Source organism: Chiloscyllium plagiosum, chromosome 46, assembly GCF_004010195.1.
Source record: "Chiloscyllium plagiosum isolate BGI_BamShark_2017 chromosome 46, ASM401019v2, whole genome shotgun sequence".
In the NCBI taxonomy this organism is placed as follows: Eukaryota; Metazoa; Chordata; class Chondrichthyes; order Orectolobiformes; family Hemiscylliidae; genus Chiloscyllium; species Chiloscyllium plagiosum.
In genome coordinates, this window is record NC_057755.1 from 4,652,312 (window position 1) to 4,662,757 (window position 10,446).

The following is a 10,446-nucleotide window of genomic DNA, read 5'->3' on the forward strand; positions in this document are numbered from 1 at the left end:
CCACAGCCTCTCTGGCCCACTCTCTCTGTCCCTCGGCCCCCCGCTCTCTCTCTCTCTCTCTCTCTCTGTCTCCCCCCTCTCTCTCTCTCTCTCTGTCTCTGCACAGCGATCAGGTCTGCAGTCCCGGGGACAGTTGGAGTTGCTATCCCTCAGCTAACATTTTCGCGGAGACCCCCACTGCCCTCTGAGGGGTTGCTGCTCTGCACCAAGGAGTTACCTTGTCCGGTCTGCTCTTGGCTGACCCCTGTGCCACTGAGCTGCGCAGCAGATGGAGACTTGGTGCTTGGTGAAGCTCTGTGCTGACCAGTCCACGTGGTTTCAAATCAGGAAGCGTGGGGCTGGAAAAGCGCAGCCGGTCAGGCAGCATCCGAGGAGCAGGAGAGGCGCCATTCCATGCTCTCCGTCAGCAATGAAGGTTGACTCTCCTGCTCCTCGGCTGGCTTCTTGAGTCGGTAACTCCAGGATCTGCAGTGCTCACTTTCTCCACGTGCTCCAACACCCTGTCCTGCCCAGTATGGGGCACCTCAAGCCATTCAGTCTCTCACCCCTGCCTGCTCTTGGTTTATCTGTGTGGATCTGGGTGTGACTTCAATGGGTGCTTCAGTCGAGCAGCTGCCTGGATTTGCTGGGGGGGGGGCAGTGATGAGGCTAGAGGTGTGCCTGGCCCTGAAAGTGGCAAACAGTGGGCAGTGCCCCAGCCAGCAGCACCAGCCACCCAGCCATCAGGATATCCCTGAGCTTGGCTTTTTCGGCTTCCAACGTGCGGCACTGCGTGTGTGCTGGATATAATCATTATTTACACAAATGATTTATTCATTGCCTTGGTCCTGTCTGCAGGATTCCCGGCTACGCTCTCGCAAAACCTGTGATCACCAAAATTGATTTGAACTGTTGCAGGGATGTACGCAGTGTAATGTAAAACAGAAATTGAATTGAAATTGCTGCTGTTATTTCCCAATTAAAGTATTTGCTTTGGCTGATTTCTATTTCTGTCCACACCCACCCTATGCCTTTGACAAATCTGTTTTTACTATGAAAGGAGTGGCATTTGTTTATGACAGTTAGCCTGGATGTACCACAGTAATTGCAAGGTAAAGCTCTCTATACACTGTGCCCCCCCCCCCATCAAACACTCCCCAGGACAGGGACAGCACGGGGTTAGGTACAGAGTAAAGCTCCCCCTACACTGGTCCCCCATCCACCACGAGTAAAGCTCCCTCTACACTGTCCCCCCATCAAACACTCCCAGGATAGGGACAGCACAGGGTTAAAAACAGAGTAAAGCTCACTCTCCACTGACCCCCCAATCAAACACTCCCAGGGACAGGGACAGCACAGGGTTAAAAACAGAGTAAAGCTCCCTCTACACTGTCCCCCCATCAAACACTCCCAGGATAGGGACAGCACAGGGTTAAAAACAGAGTAAAGCTCCCTCTTCATTGTCCCCTCATCAAACACTCCCAGCACGGGGTTAGATACAGAGTAAAGCTTCCCCCTACACCATCCCCTCTCAAACACTTCCAGGTCAGGGACTGTACAGAGTAAAGCTCCCTCTACACTGTCCCCCATCAAACACTCCCAGGACAGGGACAGCACGGGGATAGATACAGAGTAAAGCTAACTCTACACTGTCCCCATCAAACACTCCCAGGATAGGGACAGCACGGGGTTAGATACAGAGGAAAGCTCCCTCTACACTGTCCCCTTATCAAACACTCCCAGGACAGGGACAGCACGGGGTTAGATATAGAGGAAAGCTCCCTCTACACTGTCCCCATCAAACACTCCCAGGGACAGGGACAGCACAGGGTTAGATACAGAGTAAAGCGCTCTGCAGTTTCCTCATCAAACACTCTAGGAGGGTAACACACAGATTAGCTTGAGTTTCCATCCTGCAGTTCTGATGTAATAGATGCATATTTCCCTCATACTGTAGGTTTCTGTACCTAAAGGAACCCACGACGCCCATACTAAGGATGTGGATTGGATTATAGTAATAGTTTCCATTTAATCATACTTACTTTGGCAGTGTGTAAGTGATTCAGTGTGTTCCTGTCTACATACCTTTGGTGAATTAATTTTTCCACATTGCTTTTTCCATACATTATGGCGGAAGTGCAGAATTTGCTACATGAGAGCTTGAAGTGGATGAATTGACAATCCCTAATGCAAGGTCCTAAATATCTTTCTCACATCAGATCCCTTTCCACATCATGTGTCTATTAGAAAGCTGTCCACTGAAGAGCATCCCACCCCCATACCCTAACTTGTCACCATGCATTTCCCATGGCTAATCCATTGAGCATGAACAGTACAGAGCAATACAGACTAGATTCCCTACAGTGTGGGAACAGGCCCTTCAGCCCCACAAGTCCACACGGACCCTCCGAAGAGTAACCCACCCAGACCCACTTCCCTCTGCCCAACACTATGGGCAATTATAGCATGACCAATCCGCCCTGACCTGCACATCTTTGGATTGTGGGAGGAAACCCATGCAGACGCGGGGAGAACGTGCAAACTCCACACAGTCACCCGAGGGTGGGATCGAACCCGGGACCCTGGTGCTGTGAGGCAGCAGTGCTGCCCATATATAGTGTGGCCAATCCACCTAACCTGCACATAGAGTCACACAGCAAGGACACAGACCCTTCGGTTCAACTAGTCCATGCTGTCCATTATCTCAAACTAAACTGGTCCCACTTGTCTACACACGGCCCATATCTCTCCAAACCTTTCCTATTCCCGTATTGACCTAAATGTCTTTTAAACATTGTAATTGTCCCCGTAACTGCCACTTCATCTGGCAATTCAGTCCACGTGTGAACCACTGTCCGTTAAAGAAAAGCTGCCCCTCGCATCATTTTTAAAAATGTTACTCCTCTCTCCTGACCAACATGTCCCCTGGCTTTGAAGTTCCCCCCACCCTAGGGAAAGGACACCTGCCATCTATCCCCATCATGCTTTCAAAAACCTCTATGCCCCTTAAACTTTGGGGAAACCCACACAAGACACAGGGAGAGCATGTAAATTCCATCCCAGAACAGGTGCCTGAGGGTGGGATCGAACCCAGGTCCCTGAAACTAGAGAGGCAGCAGTGCTAACCACTGAGCCACCATGCCATCCTATCCTGTGCCCTGTCAGTCCTCGCTATATATAATCAAGCCATTGGGCTTGCATTGACCCTTCAACAGGACGAACCTGAAACGTTAACTCTGCTTTCTCTCTGCAGATGCTGACATGACCTGCTGAGTTTCTGCAGCAATTTCTGTTTTCGTTTCTTCGTTCCAGCGCAGCAAGATTTAATTTAATTAAAAATCTGGAATTAAGAGTCTCATGGTGACAGTGAATCCAGAACCAGAGGCGATCGCTTTTGGAGAAGGGGCAGCAGATTCAAAACGGACGAGGAGGACTTATTTCTCTCATGGGTTCGTAATTTTGCGGGATTCGTTTCCCTGGATGCCGGGGCATTGAGTAAGTTTGAGGAGGAGGAGGGGGCAGATGGTATTTTTAATTGGTGTGGGGTTGAAGGATTATAGGGAACGGGGAGGCAAGTGGAGTTCAGGCCGAGATGAGCTTAGCAATGATCTGGCTGTAGGTTTGCTCGCTGAGCTGGAAGATTCATTTTCAGGTGTTTCAACACATTCATGAGACAGCGAGGTCTGCAGATGCTGGAGATCAGAGTTGAGAGCGTGTTGCTGGAAAACCACAGCAGGTCAGGCAGCATCCGAGGAGCAGGAGAATCAACTTTTCGGGCAAACACCCTTTATCAGGAAAAGAGGCTGGGAGCCTTGGGGGTGGAGAGATGAAAGGGAGGGAGGGGTGGAGCTGGGGGAAAGGTAATTGAGAGTGGTTGGAGGTGGGGGGGGGTAAAGGTGATAGTTCGGGGAGCAGATAGGTGGGAAGGAAGATTGACAGGTGGGACAGGTCATGAGGATGGTGTTGAGTTGGAAGGTTGGGGGAGGGGGAAATGAGGAAACTGGTAAAGTCCACATTGATGCCCTGGGGTTGGAGGGTCCCAAGGTGGAAGATGAGGCGTTCTTCCTCCAGGCGTCAGGTGGTGAGGGAGCAGCGGTGCATGAGGCCCAGGACCTCCATGTCCTCGGCAGAGTGGGAGGGGGGAGTTGAAATGTTCGGCCATGGGGCAGTGGGGTTGATGGGTGCGGATGTCCCAGAGATGTTCTTTAAAGTGCTCTGCAAGAAGGTGTCCAGTTTCCCCAACGTGCAGGTGATCACATTGGGCAAGCCAACCAGAGACATGTACGAGAATTCCTAGAAGCATGGCATTCCAACCGGAACTCTATCAACAAACACATCGACTTGGATCCCATTTACTACTCCATGAGAAAAAGAACAGGAAGTGACGTCATCACAGGAAATGATATCGTCAACCGAAGGAGACTCAAACATATAAATAGAAAGTGGGCTACACCACCAGTGATTCATCCAGGGGCTCACTGAAGATGTTACTTAGTATGATGATGAAACATCTGAAAATGAACCTTCCAGCTCAGCGAGCAAACCCACATCCAGAACCTCAACCTGAGCTACAAATCTTCTCAAAACCCATTAGCAGTGCTCTTATTAGGTGGGAGAGCAGGGGCGATGGGCTGAATGGCTTACTCCTAACTCCTTACATTCTAAAATGTATTGTTAGAGTGTACCAGTTTATTACGTCCCTTGAGAAGTGGTTCTCTGACAGGTATGAAAAGCTGTCAGACTCCCTGAACATATCCCACATTCTCGTCCCCACGCTGTAGGAACATTAAAAATCAAACAACACCAGGTTAGGGTATCCAAACAGGGTTTATATGAAATCCCCAACTTTCAGAGCTCAGCTCCATCCTCAAGTCTGGTTTGATAACAAGGTGTGAATTATATGTCTCTAGAAAAACACGCCTGATGAAAGAGCTGCACTCTGAAAGCTTGCAAGATCAAACAAACCTGTTGGACTATACCCTCGTGTCATTTGAGTTTTGACCTTGTACAGCCTGAAAGGTGGACACAAATCGGTCAAAGCAAATCTTAGCAGGACGTAAACACTGGTAAGGTCCTAGGGAGTGTTGCTGAACAAAAAGACCTTGGAGTGCAGGCTCATAGCTCCTTGAAAGTGGAGTCGCAGGTCGATAGGATAGTGAAGGAGGCGTTTGGTATGCTTTCCTTTATTGGTCAGAGTACTGAGTACAGGAGTTGGGAGGTCATGTTGTGGCTGGACAGGACATTGGTTAGGCCACTGTTGGAATATTACGTGCAATTCTGGTCTCCTTCCTATCGGAAAGATGTTGTGAAACTTGAAAGGGTTCAGAAAAGATTTACAAGGATGTTGCCAGGGTTGGAGGATTTGAGCTATAGGGAGAGGTAAATAGACAAAGTCTTTTCCCTGGGCTGGGGGAGTCCAGAACTAGAGGGGCATAGGTTTAGGGTGAGAGGGGAAAGGGACCCGAGGGGCAACGTTTTCACCCAGAGGGTGGTACGTGTATGGAATGAGCTGCCAGAGGAAGTGGTGGAGGCTGGTACAATTGCAACATTTAAGAGGCATTTGGATGGGTATATGAATAGGAAGGGTTTGGAGGGGACATGTGCTGGGTACTGGCAGGTGGGACGAGATTGGATTAGGATATCTGGGACAGCATGGACGGGTTGGGCGGAAGGGCCTGTTTCCGTGCTGTACATCTCTCTGACTCTAAATGGAACTAGATTACGTTAGGATATCTGGGACAGCATAGACGGGTTGGACCGAAGGGTCTGTTTCCGTGCTGTACATCTCGATGACGCACCAGTCCAACTCTGGCATCTCCACATTTTTGGAAGGAGGGGATTGCGCGGGAAGGGGGGGGGGGGGGCAGAGGAGATTCACCAAGATGTCGCCAGGGATGGAGAGAGTCTGGGGAAGCTGGGGCTGGCTGGCTGGCTGGCACGGACGGGTTGGTCTGTTTCCGTGCGGCACAACCCGATAACACTGAGGTTCCAATTTTGGCGAGGTGGTGGGAGGGTGCTGTTTCCCTTGTTGGACCGGAGGGGGCAATGTTGCCCAGCATGGCACAGCCGTGGCCCGTCTCTGTCAAAAGTCTGCAGGCAAACAGAGAAAGCAGCGGAACCGGCTTTCCTCAAAGTCATTTGCAAACATAGTCAACAAGTCACTATCAGTGCTGACCTTCGTGCTGCATTGAGCAACTCTGTGAGCACCTGACATTAGCAGAGCTATGTCTCTCTCTGTACAACAATTTGTTCAGGAAGTCCACTGTCACTAAGAGAGGTCAGGGGATTTCCTGGGAAACCACCAAGCTCTCTCAATCACCTGGCCATTTTTGCATGGTGAGATTTCACCGCACTCCAGAAATGGGAGGATTAATTCTGCAGCAATGCACCCGAGCAAGATTCAAACAGTGCTGAGGGAGTGGGGACTGTCGGAGGGTCAGTGCTGAGGGAGTGCCGCACTGTCGGAGGGTCAGTGCTGAGGGAGTGGGCACTGTCGGATGGTCAGTGCTGAGGGAGTGGGCACTGTCGGGGGGACAGTGTTGATGGAGTGCCGCACTGTCGGAGGGTCAGTGCTGAGGGAGTGGGCACTGTCGGAGGGTCAGTGCTGAGGGAGTGCCTCATGTCGGAGGGTCAGTGCTGAGGGAGTGGGCACTGTCGGAGGGCCAGTGCTGAGGGAGCAGGTACTGTCGGAGGGTCAGTGCTGAGGGAGTGGGCACTGTCAGAGGGTTAGTGCTGAGGGAGCGTCCCACTGTCAGAGGGTCAGTGCTGAGGGAGTGGGCACTGTCGGAGGGTCAGTGCTGAGGGAGAGGGCACTGTCAGCGGGTCAGAGCTGAGGGAGTGGACACTTTCGGATGGTCAGTGCTGAGGGAGTGGGCACTGTCGGAGGGTCAGTGCTGAGGGCGTGTCACACTGTCGGAGGGTCAGTGCTGAGGGAGCGTCGTACTGTCAGAGGGTCAGTGCTGAGGGAGTGCCGCACTGTCGGAGGGTCAGTGCTGAGGGAGCGTCGCACTGTCCCATAGTGCCCATGGTGTGTAGGTTATGGTGGATTGACTATGGGAAATTGTCCATTAGTGCCCAGGGATGTGCAGGTTAGGGTGGATTAGCCATAGGAAATTGTCCCATAGTTACCAGGGATGTGCAGGTTAGGGTGGACTGGCCATGGGAAATTGTCCCATAGTGCCCAGGGATGTGCAGGTTAGGGTGGATTGGCCATGGGACATTGTCCCATAGTGCCCAGGGATGTGCAGGTTAGGGGGGAATGGTCATGGGAAATTGTCCCATTTATCCCAGGGATGTGCAGGTTAGGGTGGATTGGCCATGGAAAATTATCCCATAGTGCCCTGGGATGTGCAGGTTAGGGTGGATTGGTCATGGGAAATTGTCCCATAGTGCCCAGGGATGTACAGGTTAGGGTGGATTGGCCATTGGAAATTGTCCCATAGTTCCCAGGGATGTGCAGGTTCGGGTAGATTGGCCATGGGAAATTGTCCCATAGTGCCCAGGGATGTGCAGGTTCGGGTAGATTGGCCATGGGAAATTGTCCCATAGTGTCCAGGGATGTGCAGGTTAGGGTGGGTTAGTCAGGGGTAAACATCGAGTAATATCAGGGGGGCGGGGGGGGAATGGGTCTGGGTGGGTTACTCTTCGGAGGGTCAGTTTGGACTTGATGGGCCGTAGGGCCTGTTTCCACGTCGCAGGGATTCTATGATTCCAGCCGTCTTTGTGTGGGATGTGTGAAACCAAACCAAACCAGAACACAAACGCGGCATGTTTTCCTGCAGAGTTAGAAAGTCTTTATTGAAGAATCTGACAAACACAACTTTGTACACGCGCAACCTGAAATAATAAACGTGGCGAACACCAAACGTGAGCTATTTCTAATAGTATTTACAGTCCTGCTGATGTGTAGGCCCCACACCCACCTCCATCCAGGCCTATTCAGGGAATCTTGACAGCACAGCAGGAGGCCGTTTGGCCCGTTGTGTCAATGCTAGCCCGGCCCTGGAGTGAAGCCATCATTCCCAATTGCCTGCCGTATCCCCTGCAAGTGAGGATTTAAAACGTGAACTTAGTCTATTGTCAGAAGCAACGAATATCTGTCGGTTTTTTTATTCACAACGAAATGGCCTCTCCAGTTTAAAACAACGCAACAAAATGGCTTCAAGTTATGAGTTGACTTTGTGGCCCGGAACTGCGGCTTGGCTGAATTAGCTGAACAGAAGATAAAGCAAACAGTGAAGTTTTCATCGATTGAGTTGTGAACCATTAATTGAACTAACCTTGAACTGTTACCATGAGATGACAATTTACGTAAAACAAGTATATCCCAGGGAATATCATTGGATTAGCCTGTTGTCAATCATATTACAGTTGATTGGTCTTTTCTTTAATCGAGGCTGTCCTGGCTCTTGGGAAACACATAACAATTGCTTCTTGCTCAATTGTAAGTGCGCAATTTCACGAGGGAGCACAGGAGCTTTAACCTCTGTGTTGCTGGGCAGAGTTGTGTCAGGCTGCAGTATTTAGTTAAACTGAGGCAGACCGCATTCAGACAATTCTTTGGACGCATCTCGAAACCGGGAGGACCTCCATATCTTCACAAGCTCATCGTCCATCTTCATTCCCATCGAGACCACCCGTTTTCCCACCTGCCACGTGGGTCACCTCACTTACGAATGACCCCGTGTTTGCATGGGATGGGGAAGTTAATGCCAGCCAGGAAAGGGCTTCCACAGATCGCAACAGTTCCTGTCGAACTCTTGTGAATCGCTCTGCCATGACCGTCCAAAGTGGGGAAGGAATGGAAGCCGGGTGGAAGTGTGGACCTCCACCCCCCCCCCCCCCACAATCCAACCTCCTTGCCAACCACCTTCCGCCCCAAGTGTAGCACAGCCTGGCGAAGTCTTTACAGCCACCCACAGACACACCCAGAGAGACCTCCCTGTCTGCGAGGGAACGTCATGCATGATGGGAATCCATGGGAGGGCATTCCACCCAGACCCCACCCCCACTGCCCCAATCCATCATTGCATTTCCCATGGCCAATCCATGTGCCCAGGGATGTGCAGGTTAGGGTGGGATTGGCCATGGGGAATTGTCCCGTAGTGCCCAGGGATGTGCAAATTAGGGTGGGATTGGCCATGGGAAATTGTCCCATAGTGCCCAGGGATGTGCAGGTTAGGGTGGATTGGCCATGGGAAACTGTCCCATAGTGCCCAGGGATGTGCAAGTTAGGGTGGATTGGGCATGGGAAATTGTCCCATAGTGTTAGGTGCATTAGTCAGAGGGGAATGGGTCTGGGTGGGTTTCTCTGTGGAGGGTCGATGTGGACCTGTTGGGCCGAAGGGCCTGTTTCCACACTGTGGGGTATCTAAACCGTTCAAGATAACGGCCTCCCGGCAAATGGACTCTGCCCAGCCCAACCGAATGAAAAACGTCTGCCAACTGCATTGTCTCAACAATCAGAAAAGAGTCTTCCAAAATGCAATCATCTTCCAGAGATGGCGTGAGCATTAATTCAAGTTAATTCACCTCAATTAAAAACAGAGAGAGAGAGAGAGAGAATTTGTTCATTCAGAGTCTGCCCGGTGAGAGTCAGCCCAGACGGGGAAAGTAGCTGCTCAGTTCGGTTTCAGATTACTCACGGATATCGGATCAGACAGTGTTCTGAGATTTGGCCCACACATCCAGCTGCTTCTGCAGCTAACCAGTCAGGGAGCTGAAAGGGACGAGGGATGAGAAAATTGTTGGGGTGTTCCTCCTGCTTAGATGAGGGAGGCTCAGAGAACGTGCCAGGGAAACCTTCCCCTCCGAAGTTACGTCTTTGGCGCTGTCATTGTGCCATAGCCAGCTCGGGCACTGGGTAGGGGTGAAAATCGATGGGAAGGGGGCGAGGAACCAGTCCGTCTTAAAATCGACCCGTTGTGTCCAGCCGTGGCTCAGGCGATCAGGGTCAGTGCACGCCCATTCCCCACCCGCCCAACCCCGTTCGACTTCCAGGGTAGCCCCCCAGGCAATTCGGTCCTCTCAGCTTGAAAACGCAAAGCCTCTCCGGAACTTTCTCCCAGCTCCCTGCGCCTGCAAAAGAGAGGGGCGAGAAAAGACAGCAATAAAGGAAGGGTAAGTGAATGAAGGTGTGGGGAATGGGGTGGATTTTGGCGGTGAGGGCAAAAGTGCCCACTTGGGCAGCAGGAATGAAAAAGAAAACCAAGTTAGCTAAACCGTGTGAGGTCACTGAAGTCTGAGATCCAGACTCCCGACAGGCCATTCGGCCTACCAAGTCCACACCAGCCCTCTGAAAAACATCCCACTCGGGTCCACTTCCCTGTCCAATCGCTGCAACCCTGCATTTCCCACGGCCAATCCACCCTAACCTGCACATCCCTGGGGCACTATGGGACAATTTCCCATGGCCAATCCCACCCTAACCTGCACACCCCTGGGCACTATGGGACAATTTCCCATGGC